At 39.2% G+C, this 22,790-nt stretch overlaps 1 protein-coding gene across 5 annotated transcripts in view; it reads left to right on the plus strand.

Annotated features, from left to right (window-relative positions):
- The window catches only part of RGL1 (ral guanine nucleotide dissociation stimulator like 1), a 286,254-nt gene that overhangs the window by 171,244 nt on the left and 92,220 nt on the right, over positions 1–22,790 (plus strand). The gene's annotated exons all lie outside the window — the stretch shown is intronic.

A 22,790-nucleotide genomic window follows, 5' to 3' on the forward strand; every position in this document is an offset into this window, starting at 1 on the left:
ACAGAGTGAGACTCCGTCTCTTGAGAAAAGAAGTAATTTCACCCAGACATTCACTTATCTTGCGATTTTTGGAAGAGCAAAGGGTCAAAACTTGTTGTTTGTCTTTGGTCCCAGTGTTGTGGTTATATATGGACAATGGATAATGTAGAAATGAGTTAAGAAAATATCAGTATCCTCTGGAAGCAGGAAGTGTACCATTTCAGGATGAATACTCAAAGGGACAGAGTAAAAGAATTCAACTGCTAGGGAAGGGCTTTGGTGTCAAGAGTTCATGCTGCCGTCTTCAGAATATGACAGACTCAGGGTCCAAAAAATACGTCAAGCCCAAGATGAGTTCCAAGTGCGGAAATTTGTTTTACAAGCAGGATTGTGAGTGCTGGGTCACCTCTGCAAAATCTGTGGGCAGTGGAATGGTCAGTGGTTAGTCACGTGGCTCCTCTCAGTCCTGTGCTTCCGTGGTCACACAGTCCTTGTGGTAGGGCACTGGGGCCTTTCTGCCCTGTGTCCAGTATTTGTCACACTGTTTCCCACATAGGCTCTTGATAAATGTTTGTGGGGCCGAGTTGAAATGCAAGCTAGCTGGGAGACTGGTAAAGTGAGTGAAATAGAATGGAGGAAGTTGAATATATGTAGGAATAAAAGAAACTAGAAACATTAGGTAATAGAATGTGGCATTTGGGGAAATGGCGGCCAGTCGTGGGTTATGCAGGTACAGTGGTAGGATAACCATTTGTCACATCTGGATTGAGAAGTTGACTGTCACTTGGATGTTCGATTTGGGTTGACTCTACCTGGCATTTCCATGTTGTTGCTATCCATGTTGCCTTCAAATGACATACAGTTCCTGGAGTTTTCAGCTAATTTCATTTCTTGGAAACTTGTCTAATCTCCCAGCTCTGAATGAGGCGTCTCTTCTCTGTGCTCCAGAGGCATTCTCTGCCTCCCGGTCGTGCATTTACCTCACTGTGTTGTAATTGCCTGTCTACTTCTTTGTTATCTCCCGTTAGACTGTAAGCTTGCAACCATGGCCATCGAGTTGGAAACTCAATACATGTTTGTTGAATGAATAGATCATGCCTCATCCTTCTTTGGGGGACTGATATTGTCTTTATAAGTATGAATGCATGGTTGCTTCTCATTTAAAACAAAGTCTACATGAAGATGTTCACTTGCAGAGAAGAGGGGCATGTAAGCAAGAAAAATCAACTAGATAATGATTATAGCTGTCTTACGCCCTTTATGGAACAAAGCAGGGCACAAAGGTATCAATGATTAATTTTAACGAACATTCCCCAGTGTCTTTTAAAACTAAGAGGTCCAGTTGTACTTCTCTTGCTGCTGAATGTTGAAGGAAGAACGGCAATGCATGAGTTAAAAAGTGTTGGCTAGCATTACAATTATGTGTGGTTGGAAAGTGCAGGAGTGGCATTTTAGAACCGTAAGGAGATAAGCCCTAGAGGAGCCTTTAGTTTACAGTTGGTCATCCTTGTTTTCATCTAGGAAAACAGGCCCTTGGGTTGCATTATATGTGTCTATTGGAATGTTTAATTTAGGCTTTAGAAAGTCGATTTCAAAATTTAGCAGCCATCTGTAAATGAGCCAACTAGTATTTTAAATTTTAACCTTAGAAATGTGTTTTTAAAATAATTAATCCAATAATAGGGTCGCTTCTACCAATCAAGAAAATACAGTAATTTGAATTGCCGGAGATATTATTACATTGGATCCTTTTGCTGCCTTCAAAATCTACTGGGATCTGTGTTAGGAATATGTGACATGTAATCAAGAATATCTATTTCAGTTCAATCCAGGGAATACCCAACTGAGTTCAGAATATATGTCAACACCCAGCAGATGCATGATGGCATATATATAAGAGGCACATTCATTCCTTAATACTTAAAAGTATATATTATGTTCAAACAATTTTATGAACATATTTTATCTTATTTCCGTGAAATTATAAAGAAAAAGCCTCTTGGAGTTTTACTCTTAGAAAGAAAATGAGGGAAATAAGGTAAATACTGTGCCTTTTCACTTTAGAACTTAGCTGGAATTTGTCACTGCCCAATCTCACTCGTTTTAGTTTCCTTTGTCCAGAGTATACATATCTCTTTAAGCTTCCCCCTTCTAAATAATCAGAATCTTTGGAGTGTCTTACATATTTTGTTAAGATATGCAGAAATACACTACATAGTAAAACATTCTAATTTGTACCATCATATGCTTTTTACATAAAACATTAATTTCTATAAACAGAGCAAGAAAAGTATTGGTTAAATGGGGGAAGATAAGAAGCGTTGCTTCATTCCACCAGAGAAGCTCAGCTCTGTGTCTGATTTGCCCATGGGTGTGGCTATCTCCACAGAGTTGATGTGGAGTTCTTTGGAGATTTTGGCAGTTTCTGGATCATTTGCTGGTAAACACATCCATTGTGAACCCTCTCACTGCTGTTGCGTATTTGTGTATGATTCTGTCATTTGTATTTGAGCCTGCTAACCTCTCCTTCATACTATTCATTTATTATCAAAAGCTCTTTATGTCAGACACCATGTTAAATCTTGAGAATGCAAAGTAAAATACTCCTTGCTCTAGAGGAACTTGAGGGAGACAAAGTTAAACTAATTACAATATATTGTGGTAAGTGTAACCATTGCTAGGGGAGCCCAGAATCAGGGGCATTTAAATCAAGTGAGAGTGACAGGTAGGCAGTCCAGGAAGGCTGCGCAGAGGAGAGGGCCCAACAGTAGAGAAGTGACAGATGAGTAGGAGTTAAATAAGGGCTAGGGCCCTGGGGGCCAGCATTCCAACCAGAGATCACAACCTGTGGGAAGGCGTGATGGCCTGAAATGAGGCTTCCCATGTGAGGCTCAGCCTGGGAAAGAGGTAAGGGAACCTGATGGGAAAGGGGCAGGAAAGGGGGCTGGAGAGAAAGGCATGAGTCATGTTGTGGAGAACCTGGAGTGCTGAGCTATGGAATCTGCTTTATCTTTAATGTTAGCATAGTCATTGAAGAGTTTTAAGCAGAGTGTTGTGGTCAGATTTGCATTTTAGAATAATGACTGACAGCTGCGGGGGAGATTCACGGAAGGGAGCCAGACTGGAGCATGGGGACCCTGGAGGAGGCTTTTTTTAGTGGTAATGAGGTCAAGAAAGAGGGATGAGAGCCTGACTAAAGCTGTGGCGGCAGAGTGGACAAGGTAGGTGGGGATGAGTGTAGGCGGGGTGCAGGGCGAGGAGTCCCGGCCGGCACACTGGTTTCAAAGAGCAGGTCAGCAAAAGGCTTTCTGGAGTCAGTGTTGTCCTCTTCTCACTGGGTGAAATGTACTGGGGAGACTTCAGGTCAGCCTTCCTCCATATACACTAGCAAATGCCTGCATTCCTCTCAGAAGGCTTGGCAGAAAGACCAGATCCAGGCATGTCTGATGTGTCCTGTCTAGAGACGAAATCTCAGTTTAGGCTCACCATGAACAAGGCAGAAAGCACTGCTTGACTTCTTAGATTCCAGACAACTTTGCAGAGCTTGTGGTTTCTTTTTCTTTCTTCCTTTCTTTTTTTAAAGTCTTCTGTTTCCCTACAAACCAAACAAATTGAATCTGCAGACCGTGGAGTGCGAATAAATATGGAACCCGCAGGACTATGATTACAGAGTTGTGTTTTAGAAAACAGCAGTTAAACTTACAATTGAGTTGTTAGGGACACAAGAAATTTTATGGTTAGGTGTCCTGATCTTTTTCCATCTTCCTACACAATACCTGTAAATTTGCTGTGATACTTTTTGTCCTAGCTGCTGACATTACTGCTCTTGAAGGCTCACTCTGCTAATTCTCACTCCTTGTATAAAAGAAAAATTGTAGTAAGATCCAGTGCTTCCTTCATTTATTGCTACTACCTCTCAGTCTCACTCTCTTGCTCAAATACACACACAGCCTATATATTAAAATGTCTTTTCACATTTTATTTTTTTAGAATTTGATTTATCTTTATAAAGACACTCATGGCCTCTTCTACATAATTGATCAAAGCTTGACTTTGTCACTTTTTGCTTGGTTTCCCTTAATTGTGTCATTATTGAGATTGTTTGACTTTACTCTGAGAACTGCTTTTAGTTTAAAAAAAAAATAAAAACAGAGGAAGAAAGGAAGGACTAAAAGTAGAACAAGCTTTCAACATTTGGTAGAAGACACCACCTTGTAGGAAGCTCAGTTAGTCTTGTACAGAGACAGTGAGAGAATCATGTCATTTCCCACCGATCCTTTTGTCTTATCATTGTAGAAATACCTGTGATGTGACTGCCCATTTTTCCCAATGTTTTGGGCCTCTGGCTGGCCTGTTTCCTCAAAGCCACCTTCTCCTTTAAATTATGCAGCGTGTGACTTCTGATGATGACAGTGGTGGTGGTTGCGGTGGGGTGGGGAGTTGGTGGTGGTTCTAGATCTTTTTTTAACTCTCACAGACTCATTACCCTACATTTTCTAGCATTTAATTGCTTATGCCATCTGTGTCCATTCATTTGAATTTGTTTCAACACAGTTAATCTAATCCTATGTAAACTCCCCCAGAAGTTTTTTATGTTTTTCTTTCCTGCAAAGAATTCAGCAATTCAACTTTTTTCCCCTTGTTTCATGCTGATTTAAATACTCATTTTCATCTTTTGTAAAAATGAAGCCAAGGCTGAGTATTTCCAGTTTCTTAATTCTGAAGACAATTTAAAGTCAAAAAGCAGACCTTTCCTTCTAAGGGTAGGATGTCTTTGGTCAGTTGTATCAACTGAATCTCTCTGCAACCTTCTTGCTAGCAATTCTTCCATAGTTATATGCTGTTCTTATGCCTATAACTTCTGTCACTACTGGTGATAGAGCTAGTCTGTGGACAATATTTATCTAAGAAAAGAACATTTAAGTATGTAGGTAAAAATAACTGAAACTGGATTAGACGTTGGCTAAAAATAAAATGCTTTATAGTCATGATTTTTCCAATTAAAATTGCAGTATTTGGCTGGGCACAGTGGCTCACGCCTATAATCCCAGCACTCTGGGAGGCCCAGATGGGCGGATCACTTGAGGTCAGGAATTCAAGATCAGCCTGGCCAACATGGTGAAAACCTGTGTCTCTACTAAAAATACAAAAATTAACCAGGCGTGGTGGCAAGAGCCTGTAATCCCAGCTGCTGAGGAGGCTAAGGCAGGAGAATAGCCTGAACCTGGGAGGCGGAGGTTGCAGTGAGCAGAGATGGTGCCACTGCACTCTAACCTGGGTAACAGAGCGAGACTCGATCTCAAAAAAAAAATTAAATTGCAATACTTGAAATTGTGTATTGAGATAACTGATACTTCTAAATAGAAAACTCAGGTAATTGAAGCATTTGATTAGTTTGTGAAGAACAGGGAGAAAGACTTGCCACTTTCTGTCCAAAGGTTGACTCCTAAAGACATGACACAATAAGCACATCTGTTTTAAAAATGATTTTAGGACCCAGTACCATCAAGGCCTGGCTGGGGAATTAGCCTAGTTGGGGACTTCGCAGACACTGGCACCTCCTGGCTGCTGTTCCTTTTCAGAGGTATGTTCAGCAGGAGCCCTGGTCTAGGGAGGTAGCTTAGTGCAGTGGTCAAGAACCTGTGCTTTAGAGCCAGACAGACTTGGATGCAAAACTCACCTCTGCCACATGTGAACTATACAAGCCTGAGCTGTGAAGTTACTTAGCCTCTCTAGGCCTGAGCTCCTTGCCTGTAAAGAGAATAGCAGTGCCTTCCTGTTGGAATGACTGTGAGGAGTAAATGAGTTATGTATGTAAGGTGCTTGGCACAGTGCCTAGGATATGGTGTGCACTCACTAACTGAGTGGTAGGGCTCTCATCAGCACCCCACTGACAGGGCCCTCTTGAACCCTGTCATGGAACCTTGGAGAGACCTCGGTGGCTTTCTTACGTGGGCCCACTGAAGCTTGCGGTTATATGTAACCCCAGATTGCTTGAGAAACAGTATTAGCGAGGTTTTAAGACATGTCATTGACATCCTTCTCTCATTTTGCACATTCGAGAGGCAGAAACAATCATGACAGCATTTAGTAATCCTTGTATATTAGAAGTAACATCTATTGTATTTTCTCTGTCTGGCTCCTTGAATAATGAAAGACTGCATTATTCCTTGGGCTCCAACATTTTGCATTTGAAATTCCTTCAATTTGTTTATATTATTTTTGTTTTTTAAAAATATTTTATTACTTAACAGTGGGCCATATTCTGTCTTCTGTTTTGCCATTTCTGACAGAAAAATCAGAGGGTAGGAAATAATTTTTCTAAAAACTGCTTGGTAAGTATTATGCTCATCTTTCTTAATAGGACATAATTGAGGATGTTAGCAAATTGTTCTTGCACCATCAATTTTAAGTCTTGGACTAAACTACATGCAATAAAGATAACATTTCTTACAGTGCTACATGTTGATTACCTAATACAATGCCTGATCCCCAAGCCAGGAATGAGCTCAATTGCTTGTGAGGTTGTAACTTTCTGAATCTTCCATTTCCTCACCTATGAAATGGCCAAATAATATCTGTTTTTACTCTGCCTATGAGTTTTGTGAGGATCACATGAGTTAGTGTCAATAAAAGTACTTTTTAATATGTAAGTTGTTATACAAATATAAGGAGGTTCTTACTGTCTAATCTAGAGGCCTTTCTTTTTTTCTCTCTACTCACCACCTAAGTGCTTCTCATTAGTCTTGCGTTTCTTCCTTCATTCCAGAGGGAATCGTGTCCACTTTCTTTTCTTCCCACTTGCTGATTACCTAACAAGAGGTAACGTTCAGCAAAGAGTAGTGCTTCCTCTGCTTCCACCGTGTCCCCACTGGGATTCCAGGTGCATTGAGAATGCAGACAGGAGGGCCTCTGTAGATTGGCCATGGGAAAGAATACCCCAGACTCACAAGATTCTTAAGACAATTGCAGTGGATATCTTGTGTATGAAAACGTTCTATTTTTTTCTTGTATTCTTTTTCTTTCTGGTACTCTTAATTGCTGTGAGAAGGGTGGTAAAGCTAATGTACCAAGGAATGGAAACTGCTTCCAGCCTTGCAGACGTGCTGGAAAATTAACTTTTGGTCTGAAGTCCAATCCTGATGTAGGACTTGAACTCATGACCTAATGCAAGAGGCAAGAATGTTACCAACTGACCAACATTGACCCTCATAAAATGTAGGCATTTGAAATACTTCCTTTGAGTAGTCCTGTTGCTGCTTTCTATGTTTTCTTCTCTCTTTGAGTGGTTTCCAGCAGTATTCCTGGCCTCCCTATTAGGAACAGTGTTTTAAAAATCTATTTTTCTCACTGTCTTTCCCTTTGCTGATTATAGCTGCTTCTTTCTTGCTTTCCATTTCTCATGTGTGAGTTCCTTTTTTTGTTCCTGTTCCTTCCTGTCCTTCTTCTGACTTAAAAATAGATTCCAGGGTCTTTGGCTGCTCGGCCACAAATCTGACCTTCGTTCTATTCATATGGGATCCCCCGAGCATCGAAAGATCTTTTTCTTCTCTCTCAAGATACTTGAACCCCATCATTCATTCCCTGTTCTTTTGTGCCTGTACTCAGCTGACTTATGGAGCTAAATGACCCTTGTACTAAGAGCTGTAACTGAAAATTAAAACTCTTGTACAAAGATGCTTAATAAGTGATTTACTTAAGTTAAGTGTTACTGACAAACACTGAATTCTCCTGAATCTACTGACTCTGTGTGTGGTGCTAGAGGAGAAGGGACTCTTTGTATACTGACTCAAGGCACGCAGATAACACTCATTTTTGTGCAAAGCAATGATACTGTGACCAGTTGAGCCTCAGGAACCAGCTTTCAGACAACATACTGTTAAGAGTATCCTGGAGGGACCTGCTGCTGTTTTGTTCCCACAGAAGTGTTTCTCAGGGACCTAAAGTTGATTTAAGTGTTTCTTCATGAACAATCTTGGGTTAGAGTTGGAGGATTATGATATTCTTTACAGAAATGACTTCCTATTCAATGTTGATCTAGACAATCCACAAATGAGATGTCTGCTCGAGAGATAAAGGCTTGTAAAACTTTACATGACTGGGATAAAAAGTGCTGATGATAGCAGCTCTGATTTCAGTGCCCAGCCCCAACCTGAACTCACTATTATGCAGCTTGTTACAGCTACGGGGATAATGATCCTCTTCTCAGTGGCAAAAGATGATTTAAAAGGTTTCCTTCCATCTGGACCTCCAGACATAACCTCTGTGGTTATGTCTCCGTGAAAAGAACTGGTCCTATTCTTAGTAGAGAATCTGGAGTTCTTGGTTTCGTCAGCCATAGTGAAGTTCAATTTATGTGCAGCTCTGTTGTTATTGTGTCACTGCAATGGCATTGTGTCTGCCTATTCTGCTTTTCTGTTCACTGGTTAACTAATGAATCTTACTTACCTTTCAAGTTGCAGCTCGAATGTTATCTTTACTCTTCTACTTTTCCCGACCTCTCTTCTGTATTAACTATCTTTTTATCTGAGTTTCCTTAGCATTTTACCAAAAGCTGTATTACAGCACTTACCATACTATTTTTAAAAAGTGTTTCTCTTTGCCCTATTCATTTCAGCATTTCAAGGGGAGGGGGCCATATTTAATTAATCATCATATTCCTGTAACCTGGGATGGTGTCTGAGACATAGTTAGTACTTGGTGAGCATCTTAGAAATTGTTTGGCCTTATCTTTATCATAAAACAGGTATCTTTAGTGACTTTTTTGGTATTTGGTATTGTAAATTCAATTTTTTGAAACAAAAGGAAACATGGAAGCAGCTAAATTGAGTTTATATTTTATACTCCAACTATTGATACAATAAAAAAAGAAACGGATGCTTTTGCCTCATCTTTGTCATCATTACTTGACCTGCACATTTCATGATTGTATGAAAAGTGATTTAAATGGGATGACATGGAATTTAGAGTTAATCCATATACTTCATCTTCTTCTTCTTCTTCTTTTTTTTTTTTTTTGAGACAGAGTTTCGCTCTTATTGCCCAGGCTTGGAGTGCAGTGGCGCAATCTCGGCTCGTCGCAACCTCTGCCTTCTGGGTTCAAGTGATTCTCCTGCCTCAGCCTCCCAAGTAGCTAGGATTACAGGCATGTGCCACCACACCCAGCTAATTTTGTATTTTTAGTAGAGATGGAGGTTCTCTATGTTGGTCAGGCTGGTGTCGAACCCCTGACCTCAGGTGATCCACCTGCCTCAGCCTCTTGAAGTGCTGGGATTACAGGCGTGAACCACCACGCCCGGCCTAATCCGTATATTTCTTAGTGACATATAGGTTTGAGTAATGGATTAAGGCTAGACCTCTGGGAGCTCGGTTTCTGCTTTGAATTCTGAAGTTATTCTACTTAGGGTTTTCATATATTTAACTGTATCTGATATCTGAGGCCTATAATTGGCTTCAAACCTGCATTGACCCAGTGTCAAGCCAATATGACTTTGCCCTACATAACCCATTTTTGTGAAGGCATCTGACGTATCTCCATGAACATAATAATGAAGGTTATGCCCATAACGATGAGGCCTATTAAGCTGAGATTTATGTTGTAGGCTTGTCTTGTAGTGTACTTTCTGTGGTACACCTTACCAGAACTCATGGGCAAAAACAGACTTAGTAAGTGACATAAATTACATAATATTTTGGGTATACTTTTAAAGTTTCATTAGTAAAACTCAACTTCCTTGCTCTCTGGCCCTCCGACATTTTTCTTTATTCTGTGGTCTTACATTCTTAACTTTGAAATGTTTACTTCAGGCAGAATGTAAAGTTTATCCTGAAGGTTTTCAGAATTCTAGAATTTCAGAATTCTGTTCTTAGGTACTTTCATGTACACTGTCCCAACTGTAATTGGCTCCATTAAATCAAGTGTTGTGACAGCTTCTGACCCTTCCTTCATGTTTCCTTGCCTTTTTCTTTGCATTGGTGTTCAATGGCATAAATATTTGCTTTAGAGAAGGATAGACTTTTTTTTTTTTGAAAGCAATGCTATTCTTAAAAGAGTGATGAAGCAACATTATACTTTTTTTTTTTTTTTTTTTTTTTTTTAAGAGACAGGGTCTTGTTCTGTTGCCCAGGCTGGAGTACAGTGGTGTGATCATAGTTCACTGAGTTCACTGCAGCTTTAAACTCCTGGGCTCAAAGGGTTCTCTTGCCTCAGCCTCCCGAGTGGCTGGGACTACAGGTGCACACCACTATGCCTGGCTGATTTTTAAACTTTTTGTAGATATGGGGGTCTCGCTATGTTACTCAAGCTGGTCTTGAACTTCTAGCCTCAAGTGGTCCTCCCACCTTGGTCTCCTTAAAGTGCTGGGATTACAGGCATGAGCCATCACAACTAGCCCATTTAAAAAAAAAAAAAAAAAAAGAAAAAAATCATATATAATTCTGCCACGATAACAATTCTTTTGACTTTTACTTATTATCTTCCAATTTTTGTTCACAGGCACACATTTTAATATAGTTGCAATAATTCTATCTATTCAGTTTGTGATAGGCAAGAAATCTTTTTCAGAACAAATTCTCTGAAAGTTACTTTCTAGTTTGAATCGTTTGTGATATTTGTCATGTTTTTCTGATGTCACAGACAAAAGAATGCATTTGGACTTTGTGTTTGAGGAATTTTAAGGTGATAATGCCTATTATTGGTTAACAAACCTCATTTCTGTTTTTTACCCCCATGAAATTTCCCATCCTGTATCAGGGGTGTGGAGCTTGCATGAGGACCCTGATAGCACCATATGAGATGAGGGCATGTGACAAATGTGAAATGTAATTCAGCTGGAGTGGATGGCTGGAGTGGCTGGTGCTCCTTCCTTCGGCTTCCAGGCATCATTGCAGGTCTCTTGCTCTGGGAAATGTGGGTTCAGAACTCTCTAGGCCTGTACTGTTCAATATGGTAACTACTAGTCATATGTGCCTATTAAGCACTTGAAATATAGCCAGTCCTAATTGAAATGTTCTGTACTTGTAAAATCCACACCAGAGTTTGAAAAAATAATGTAAAATATCTCAGTAATTTCCTATAGTGATCACATATTGAAATGATAATATTGTGGGTATAATGGGTTAAATAAAGTGTATTAAAATTAATTTTACAGCTGGGCGCAGTAGCTCACGCCTGTAATCCCAGCACTTTGGGAGGCCGAGGTGGGTGGATCACCTGAGGTCAGGAGTTCGAGACCAGTCTTGCCAACATGATGAAATGCTATCTCTACTAAAAATGCAAAAATTAGCTGGGCGTGGTGGTGGTCACCTGTAATCTCAGCTACTCAGGAGGGTGAGGCATAAGAATTGCTTCAACCTGGGAGGCAGAGGTTACGGTGGGCTGAGGTTGCACCACTACACTCCAGCCTGGGTGACAAGAGTGAAACTCCGTCTCAAAAAAAAAAATTAATTTTACGTTTTTCTTTTCAATGTTTTAAATTTGGCAACTAACATTTAAAATTGCCTGTGGCTAGCAATATATTTCTATTAGACAATGTTGCTCTCAGGCCTTACTTTTCAAAATGCAGTTTATTGTTTATTTATGGGTTCTGAATTTAACTAGGTGGACTAAAAATCAGTATTTTAAAATTAGAACAGAATGCAATAGAAAATATCAGAATGTTATTATTGTAAAACTTTTATGTATGGCATGTGTGGACTGAATCCCATGTAAAATGTATTTTTTTCTTTTTACTATGAATCATGGCTAAAAAGTTTGAAGATTAGTAATCTGGGGTGGTCCGTCTTAATCTGAAGCATTAACAGGAGGCCTGGTCTGCTCTGTAAGAGGGCAGGTTGGTACCAGGAACACCTCCTAGATTTTAGGTCTGGTTGATAAAAGCTATTCCGGGGCCCTTCAACCAAACTAGACCCTGCAGGAAAGTAAACCTGAACATGAGTGCTCATCCTAAAAGCAGTAGCCACTCAGGAGACTTCCAGAGTGAAAGGTGAACTAAGGATAGCTGGGGTTCTCTCTCCTGAAGGCTGGACCCGTGTGCTCAACCCTAAAGTGTCCCTGGAGTCCAAGAATGACTTTTGTCTGATTACTTGCTTCTCGGAGAGTTTTTCAAAATGGTTTCAGTCTTTCTAAGAAGCAGGGTGATTTCCTACTGACCTTAGAGCCAAGATGAATTGGACAGGGTTCCCTGTGACCCTCAGATCCTCCCTGCATCATATCCTGTTGAAATCAGAAGAGGTTGTATTCTAATCTAGGAATACACCAGTCTTCTTCCTGCCTGACAGAAAACACGTCCTTACAGTACAAAAGATGTAGGAGTAATCACCAGGGCTGTACTTTTGGCTGGGTTCTAAATAAATGACACTGTAAGCCACAGAGAGAAGAGAGAAAAGGCTCCAAAAATGAAGTTTAGGGGGTTACATGGGCCTCATATTTATTCTGACAGTTGTAAAAATTCTTTTGGGCTGACCCATTTTTCTTTTCTTAATTAAAAAAAAAAAGTCTGGCAGGCAAGAAGAAGAAATGTAAACCATGTGACTAATGCTTCAGCTTTTTCTCCTGGAGCCAGATTCTTTAAAAATTATACCTTAGACATGTTTGACTTTTTAAAAACAATTGCCCACAAAAGCCACCAAACTTTTTTTTTCTGAAACTTGTAGACTTAGATGGCATTCATTTTCAGGAAGGAGTCCAAAAGTACAACATTTAGGAGTTACGGAACCAAAATCTCCTTCGGAGACTCTGCCCTGGTGAATTAGATTACCCTAGGAATTGGCAGAGGAACAGGCAGCCTTTTGCCTCTACTTTGCTTGAGTATTTCCAGTCCTGTTGGTCGCCACCCAAAATTTTTGAGGGAGTTAGACTAAAGGATCGTCAAGGTCCTTTGTGGATGAAAAGTACTATGACTCCAGTGACGGACTGATGTGGCAGTCAGGAGCTGTGTTTATGTTGACCTCTTGTTTTATACTTATTGCTGACAATTTGTTTGTTCACTCATTTACTCAAATTTGAGCACTTACTATGTGCCAGATGTCTTTGGCCTTTGTAGGAAAATCATAAGATTTTAGAGCACTTATCATAGTAGATTTGAAGGCCTCTGAAGTCAAGTTCCAGCCTCCCTTTTCGGTGTGATTTCCTGTCTCACCTTTGCAGCTCCACACTTTAGCTAAATGGGCTATTTTCCTGTTAGTGGGTCTTTTCTCTCACTGTTGCTAATGTCTAAAATGTCCTCCTTTTCCTAAATTCCCTTTCTCTTTAAATCCCCAGACATCACTCAAATTCTAGCTCAAATGCTACTTCTGTGAGTCCTTTTCTGGTTTCTCAAAAGGTAGTAAATGATTCTTCTCTGAAGCCAAAGCACTCTGTACTTCTTTTTTAACACCACACATAATGTTCTGTTAGATTGAACTGTATGAAATCACCATTTTTATAAGTTAAAAATGGTTAAATATTGGCAGTTTCAGACAGTTCTACCTAATATTAACTGTGCTATTCTGTGTAACTTAAATTAGGTCTCTAAAAATTTATTACCCCCAAGACTTATAGTCAGAAATATTCTTTGGTCTTTTCTTCAAAAATATGAGAGATTATTAAACTAAGTTTCATAAACTTGTGCTTAGAAGTTTCATTAAAAAAATACAGAAAATATTATAAATAATATAAATTTATTTTTATTTAATTTTGTTAGTCTTAGCTAATCATCTGAAATTTTGATTCAGTAAACCAATGTATTAGCTATAACTTTCAGTATAGTTTAATAAGGTTCTGTATAATTATCTACTTTATTTATTAAAATGATTTATTTGGCATGGCTAAAGATAAAGCTCCGCGATATATTGCTGGAGACATTCCCACTCCCAGCAGTACTTGCCAGTTAACATTTTTTTTCACCATTCAGCATTCCATGACATCTGACTTGGATATGTATCTAGCCAACTCTACAATTATTCAACTTACGGAGTTCCTATAGAGATCTAAGGAGAGGGATGGTTTTTTGAAGTCAATGAATATCATGTCTGTAGCATTCCATGTTACCTGTATAGAATTAGAAAAGGATGGAAATTTAGTTTGATATGATTTTTTTTTTTAAATTTAGAGACAGACTCTTTCTCTGTCACACAGGCTTGAATGCAGTACAATCATAGTTTACTGCAACCTCAAACTTCTGGGCTCAAGAGATCCTCCTATCTCAGCCTCCTGAATAGCTAGGACCACAGGCCTGTGCCACCGCACCTGGCTAATTCTTTTTTAATCTTTTTTAGAGATGGGCCTCACTGTGTTACCCAGGCTTGTCTCAAACTCCTGGGCTCAAGGAGTTTGATCCTTCTGCTTCGGCCTCTCAAAGTGTTGGGATTGTGGGTATGAGCTACCATGCCTGGGCGATTTGGTTTTTAGTGATTTTATGTTAGTTCCTAGTGATCATTGCTTATAAACCAAATCTGGGATTTTGGCAACAGTTGTTGGCAGAACTACGACTCCATTGTTTTCAGTTTACCTTAATTCCTGCCTAAAAATTGGTATACTTTCTTGTCACACCCTTTAGACACCACTGTGATTCTAATTTCTGTGAAGATTCCACTCATCACATCTGCTGCTCCTTTTAGTGCCCTTCCAGGTTATTTATCCGGCCCTGGAGACATGAAATCACTCAAAGGGCTAAGTGCTTTCTTACTATCACCTTCTCTATCTTGGGCTTTAGTTTCCTCTTCACCATGTTGGTCCTGCCCTTTCCAGTGTGAAGATCATTTTCCTTGATAGGGAGGATGGAAGCAAAAGAGGAGTGAAGTAGTTCTCCTTTTTCTCTGTTATCAATTAATACTGCCCCACCTATCAGCAACCGCTCCCTTCCTGTTTTTTGCTCCTAGAACAGCTGAAGAAAGGCCTTTTACTTGACCTTAACAATTTTGACAAGGCTCAGTTCATTATGACCATTCACTTTCATGTTACCATGTTTTATAAATATGTGCTACCCTAAGTATATGTACAGCTTTAAGTATGGGACCTGCTTTCTATCTTTTATAATTTGGAAAACCTGAACAAGCACCTCGATCTCTTTAGATGCTTTTTTTCATTACACGTTTTAAATATTTGTCTCCTCTTTCTTGAAGCCTCCTCCCTGTTAAAGAAGGTGTATACAGTAATGCTTTCCTAATATTTGGGATACATATCTGACACCTCTAAAAGAACATAATCGCTCTCCGCCAATGTTTCTGTGTATCCTGCAGTAACCATTTTTCATAACTGCACATATAATTATGTCTGGACTAACAGTTATTTTTATTCCTCCTATCAGCAGAGTAGATAAAAACCTAGAAGAAAGCACTGATAGCTATTGGTGAGTGCTTGTACACTGAGAGAGAGGAGTCAAATATAATTCCAAGACTTTTGGTGTATTTGAACAAAGAGAACAGTGGTATCATTAGTAGAAACAGGGATTCTGGGAAGAACGTCTTTGTGATGCTGGTATGAGGGTAGTGATATAATTATTTGAATTTTAGACATATTGTGCTGGAAGGGTTTCTGGATTAGAAGAGATTTGAGGTTAGGGGAGTACATTTGGGTATAATTTACACATAGGTGATACTTTAAGCAGTAAGAAAGAATGATAAACAAAAGAATATTGCAGGCTAAATGTGGGTAATGTCACGTTCAGGGGACCAAAAGATAGAGAGCAGTTAGCCTAGGAGTCAGAAAAGCATATCTAGGGAGGTAGAAGCAGTAACAGGCTAATTCATTGTCATAGACTTCGGGGGAGGCCAAAGTTTTAAGTACATAAGCTTAGACTCTTATGTACTCTAAAAACAAGTAGGGGCCCCTCACTTTTGGTCATTTCAGCTTTCCAAAGCATATTTTAAAACTGAACATTAATGAAAAAGTTCTCTGAGTGACCCAAATAGCTCTCATTCCATAGGAAAGACCAGGAGGCTATCATTCTTAATGCATATCTTGTCAATTCTTAATGTATAACAAAGTTGGTTGTTTATATAAAGTCATAATGAAGTTCCTTGTTCCAGTTGAGTAGAAGTAGCAGATCTTAAGAAGGTGGAGTTTTAGAAGCAGACACATTCATAGCAACAAAAACTGACAATCCCAGTGGAAGCCTATGTTCAAATATCACCTTCTTGGTAAAGCCTTCTCTAATCACTCATATGAATTGCAACCATCAAGGCCAGATGCAGAGGCTCACACCTGTAATCCCAGCACTTTGGGAGGCTGAGGTGGGAGGATTGCTTGAGCCCAGGAATATGAGACCAGCCTGGGCAAAGTATTGAGATCCTGTCTCTATTTTTTAAATAAATAAATAAGGCCGGGCACGGTGGCTCAAGCCTGTAATCCTAGCACTTTGGGAGGCCGAGGCGGGTGGATCACGAGGTCAAGAGATCGAGACCATCCTGATCAACATGGTGAAACCCCGTCTCTACTAATACAAAAAACTAGCTGGGCATGGTGGCGCGTGCCTGTAATCCCAGCTACTCAGGAGGCTGAGGCAGGAGAATTGCCTGAACCCAGGAGGCGGAGGTTGCAGTGAGCCCAGATCGCGCCATTGCACTCCAGCCTGGGTAACGAGCGAAACTCCGTCTCAAAAAAATAAATAAATAAATAAATAAATAAATAAACAAATAAATAAATAAATAAATCGCAACTCTCCCCAATCCTGGAACTCCCTATCCTCCATTTCAGCTTTACTTTCTTCTTCATGCCACTGTCTAATATACCTTTTTATTTGTTCATTTGTTTCTTTGTTATTGATTGATTGCTGCTTCCTCCATTAGAATGTAAGTTCCATGAGGACACGGGTTTTGGTTGTTCTTTCCCCGCTGCTGTATTCCCAAAGTCTAGAACAGCACCTAGCCAATGGAAGACACATGAATATTTGTGGAATAAATGCATGTAAGAAGGAGATGATGATTAAATACTAGGCATAAAAATTAGAAAAGTGTATAGGTACATGAGATCTTTCAGTTTTGGAATAAATACTTCTATTTATGTCAGTTTCTCTAGGGGCAGATGCTACAGTTCCTTGCAACATGCTCCAGATGTTCTGCTTTTGAAGGCAGAAAAATAACATATTTCAGTAACATTTTAATAAAATAAATGAAGCTTTTAGGATGTTGATGTTTAAAGGGTCCCACTTTGGGAAAATAAGTCCTGTATTGAAAACTAAATTCTGCCATGAATGACCATTGTTACGTGATTTAAATGTACCTTTTTTTTTTTTTGAGATGAGTCTCGCTCTGTTGCCCAGGCTGGAGTGCAGTGGCATGATCTTGGCTCACTACAACCTCCACTTCCCAGGCTCAGGCAATTCTCATGCCTCAGCCTCCCAAATAGCTGGGATTTCAGGCATGCACCACCATGCCCAGCTAATTTTTGAATTTTTAGTAGAGATGGGGTTTTGCCATGTTGGCAAGGCTGGTCTTGAACTACTGGCCTCAAGTGATCCACCCGCCTTCACCTCCCAAAGCGTTAGGATTACAGGTGTGAGCCACCCTGTCTGGCCGTGTAACGGTTTCTTAAAATTCGATTTTTCCTTGACCTCATTGACACGCTGGACAACTTTCTTTCAGGTCCACTAGAAGGAAATGTTAAAGGTTTTGCCTCCTCTCTTCCCAGTCTCAGAGATCTTTAACCCAAAGATGTGGAATTAGATGTTGGAGCTACAGAGAAATATATGGCAGCTAAACTTAAAAATTATTAAACTGGAATTGCTCCCACTGGTTTTGCTTTCACAGACTGTGGCTTTATTGTAGGACACCAGTGGCCTGTTTGTGCCTCTCATGTCTTTTTGGCAAAATGAATGAGTAAGTGCTTCAAAATGACTGTGAGGTGCCTGTCAAGTCACATAAGTAGATTTGAAAAATGCTGCATTTCAATTAAGGTATAGCTGCAAAGCACAGCTCTTCAGTACAATAGACTTAACCTGGCCTTCTACACATTTTACCCTTTTCCACAGTTGCCTCTTAGTTCTGAAAAAATTTTTTTCTTATTCCCTCTCTTTCATTATTTACATTGGATACAGTAGTTGTGTACACGATTTCTCTGGCTCAATATAATAGAAGTTTTTGAACTTTACAATCTATGGTAGTGACTGAGGAAAACTTTTAAATGTGAAGGGAAAGTCTCCCCACTTTAATTAGAATGACAAAGCAATATGGAGTTATGTAATAGGTATTCATGCAGCTCCATTGGTTACATTATATAATGGTCACTCACAACAGATATTTAAATCCATTTCACATCCAGGACCATTGTGTCCACTTGCAGAGACAGTGCTTTCTTTGTTTTCACTGAATAAATAGCTAGTGATTATTAGCTTAGCTTTTAAGTTAAATCACATTCCTGGAAAGGGAAATGTTGTAACTTTTTTTTTTTTAATAGGAGAGAATGCATTTTTGAAAATCCAAACATACAATTACTGCCAGTGACATGACCATTACACCTCCTTGACAAGAGAAACCTGTGTTTTATTTAATTTAGACAGTTATAATTTCCCAGAGTCACGTGATCTCTATCCTGTTAATATGCAATCTGAATATTTGTCTTCAAATGGTTTCAGTTACATGGAACAGCCATGACTTAATTTGCCTACAATAATGTCTTTTCCCTTCCAGCACCCCATAAAAGGAATTTTGACCCGTTGCTGAGTAGGGGACCTGAGTTTGTGATTCATTCACAGCATCTGACATGGCGTAGGTCCTTACTACTTAGCATGTGTGGAGTGAGGGTAGAGGGCAGCACATGGGGACATCTTCAGTGAGTAAATGGGGGACCTGACCTACTCGGCCATGTCACTGCCCATTTCATGAGGCTTTGGAGTCTGAGGGATCTAGGTTTGACTCTTGGCTCTGACAATTACTAGTAATGTGACCAGGTAGTTTACTTGTCCCGTTTGAGCCTCAGTGTCCTCATCTATAAACTGGGATTATTGTGAGGATCAAATGAGATTGTGTATATAAAAGGGCCTTGAATATTAAACACAACCAAAGATAACAATTCCCAATCTGAAATTTACTAGTCAAAAAGGAACTTGTAACACTGATTGACTTATGTGTTCATTTCCTTTGATCTGCTGCATTTAGGAACAAGTTAAAGCAAGAGTATACTTCTACTTGGAATAAAACTGGTATCGGTCAATGACTATGGAAAAAGAATAAAATTGGGCCCTTTCTATGGGTGAGGAAGAGAGTTGGAGAGGAGTGATAACACTGCTCAGTAGAAGCAGATGACTTTACTTCAGTCATGGTTTATTTCATTTTGTCATCACTGCAATTTCTCTAGTATTGTTACCATGGTCCTTAATCATCAATGTTTGTTATAATAACCGGGATTGAGTGCACCTTTTTCAGTTACAGGGATTTGGATTTAGGAAGTTGGAGGTGGAGCCCATGAATCTACTTTTAACAAGTACCCCAGGTGATTCTGATGAAGGTGGATCAGCCAGGCATGGTGGCTCACACCTATAATCCCAGAACTTTGGGAGGCTAAGGCAGGAGCATAGCATGAGCCCAGGAGTTTCAGACCATCCTGGGCAATATAGTGAGACCCTGTCTCTACATAAAAATTTTAAAAATTTAGCTGGGCATGGTGGCATATACCTGTAGTCCCAGCTACTCAGGAGGCTGAGATGAGAGGATCGCTTGAGCCTGAGAGGCAGAGGTTGCATGAACCATGATCGTACCGTGCACTCCAGTCTAGGCGACAGAACAAGACCCTGTTTATAAAAAAAAGTGGATCACGGTCCACATTTAGGAAATTTGCTCCCATCGCTGTTGCTTTCTCCAGTAGTTTTCTAAGTGAATATTTTCTTTTTTTCACATAGTTCATTCTTCATATAAACTCATTTCATCATGATATACTCACATTTATGCTTACATTTCATCCTGATATACCCACCTGCTTAAAACCCTTTAACAGCTTCACAATGATTTTAGGTTGAATATTAAAGTTCTTCTGGCTGAGCTGCCACCATTCTCCCTTCTTTAACTTTCCTTTGGCTACATCAACTTCTTTTCATCCTTCTCGTATTCCAAGTTACTTCAGGGCATCTGCACATGCTGTTTTCTCTCCTGAAACATTCTCTCTCTCACCATTTACCTGGTGCACACCTACTCATTATTCCTATTTCCTCAGTGAAATTTCTCTTATCTCTAAGACAAAATCTGATCCCCTCATCTTATGTTTTTAAGCAGCTTTTTATAGGGAGCAATGATTTCTACTGCCATTAGACAATTAGTTGTTAAATTATCTTCTCTGCTTGAATATTGGCTTCATGAGGCTAGGGAGTATGTCTGTGTTGTTCATTTCTGTATCCACAGTGCCCTGTAATAGTACTCAGAACATAGTGGAAGCTCAGGGAATATTTCTAAATAAATATTGAATGAAAAATAAATATTGAATAAATGAATGAAAGTGGAATTTGTGGCAAAGAAGTGATGCTCTAGGCCTCCACTTAGAGGGTTCAATGACTGATGCAACTAGTGGGCCTTTTTATAAAGTGGCAGTGTGCCTAACTTAGCATTCTACAATGAGATGATTATTTCAGTGATAAAAACTTCTTATAAATTCAGAGGCCTCACACAATACCCTTTGTGTTCAAAGTTTAAAACCTGGTATGGGAAAAAGGGGAAGTTAAAAAGATTTCAGATGAAATCCTGGCTTATTTTGCATGACATCTTTCATGCAGAAAGTATTGGAAGCTGCTAGGTAGTCGAACACCTCACAAATAAATTTCTTGCAATGTATTTATTTATACTTATATCACGTAGCTGGTTGATTAGATTGTGTATTCATTTCCTTAGATACTTCCACTTGAAGTTGTGAAAAGTCAAGTAAGTGCATATTCCCACTCTGTTTTTGAAGCAGTTGGCTCAATGGCATTTACACCAGATAGAACAATAAGAGCAATGTCAGCCCCAGAGAATGAGAGATCCTTGTTATGTGTAGCTTGATTCAGCATCTCAATCTTGATGGGAAAAGAATCCTGGTGAAAAAAACCCCCATGACTTCAGTAATTTTTAAAATCATGATAACCAAATATAGAATTAATTGGGCTTCAAGAAAAGCTCAGAACAGTCATTTAAATAAATTCACTGCAGTTCTCAACTGCTGTGAAGCAATGGGACCAGTTAACTTTGTTTACTTGAAATTTTTAGTTCAGGAAAACAGATTTTTGTATTTTTCAAGGTATCCATGGTGTTTCACATCATTGAATTTAGATTTTAAAATAATGTACAATTTATTTACAGTATGTCTTTGTTTTCCATTCATTACCACAAATATTTTTTGAGCATCCATTATATAGTAGACATTATTTTATGCACCAGAGATATAGTGGTGAGCAAGACAGATAAGGGCTCTGCACTCATGGATTTTACAGGCAACAAACAAGTAAACAAGTCAATACTATCAAGAAGTTAGCCTAGATAAGATGATCTGGTATGGCAGGGGAAGATGGGCAGTGTGACACTGACCAGAGGGGTGCTTTAGGGGGTTTATCTGAGTAAGTACTGCCCAATCAAAAGAAGGGAATAAGGGGCCAGCCTGAGAACATGCTCAGGCTGAGCAGCATTTAAGGGAGAAGGAACAAATGCAAAGATCCATCCATGAGAACAAGCTTACTATGTTTTAGGAACTGAAAGAAAGCCAGTGTGGTTGGGGTCTAGAGAGGGAAGGAGATGGTTTTGGTAGTGAGGTCAAGGAGAAAGGTAGGAAGGGCTTTGTGAGGCCTGGCAGAAGGCTGGATTTCATTCAAAGGGTTATAGGAAGCCAGTGGGAGGTTTTAAGTAGGGAAGTGACACCATCTGATTTGTGTTTTTAAAAGATCACCATGGATGCCATAAGAACAATTTACAAGGGTGTTTATTTTAGCAGTCCAGCTGAGAGGTGAGGATTAAGCATTACATGCTTTTATTGTATATGTACAGACTTTGTATGTACATAATTTTATTTGATTGAATTTGAAAGAATCAAGTAAAGGTTATTTAGGGACCATAATAATGTCACTAGATAGATTAATTAGATTAAAAACATATCCATTTAATTAATATTCATAAAGAGCTTATTACTGACTTGGTTATAGGCCAGTTTCTAGATATATAAATATGAATAGACTTTTCCCTTAAAAATTTTACAGTTTAGTGGAGGATATATGTAAGTAAATAAATAAACCTAATGTGAGAAGTATATGGGTATTATGAATAAAACTGTAATAAATGTTTCTGTCTATGCCTTTTGGTGGGCATATACACTCATTTCTGTTGAGAATATGCCTGAATGAATTGATGAATTATAGGATAGGCATGTAAAGCTTTAGTAGCTTGTTGGACTTTATTCTGAAAGCAGGATTTGTACTTTAGAAAGATCATTTTGTGTATGGATAAGTGGTTGAAGTGATAAGACTAGAGGCAAGTGAGACTAGTTAGGTGCTTATTACTCATACCCAGTTATGGATTGAGATCTAAATTAAGGCAAAGGCAATGAGGCTGAGAAATAAGAATGGAATGGAAAGATGTTGTAGGAGATGGACTAGGTTGAATTTTGGGGAGATGAGGGAGTTAGGATGACCTGTCCATTTATGACTTGGGTCATTAAGTCAGAGGCTAGAAAAGGGGTAAGCTTTTAGAGGAATAAAATGAATTTCCTTTTGTATGTATTAAATTAGAGTTATCTTTGAATTATTCAGGTGAATGTGGTAATTGGAAATTCAAGTTTAGAATTCAGAAGAGAAGAACTGTAGATGACGATTTGGGAGTTAGTTTAATATTTGTGTCAGGTGAAACTGTGAGGATATATGTGTGGGATGATTGGAAAGAGTACA

This window comes from Aotus nancymaae, unplaced genomic scaffold, assembly GCF_030222135.1.
Source record: "Aotus nancymaae isolate 86718 unplaced genomic scaffold, 86718_ANA_hifiasm-v0.15.2.pri h1tg000108l, whole genome shotgun sequence".
Taxonomy (NCBI): domain Eukaryota; kingdom Metazoa; phylum Chordata; class Mammalia; order Primates; family Aotidae; genus Aotus; species Aotus nancymaae.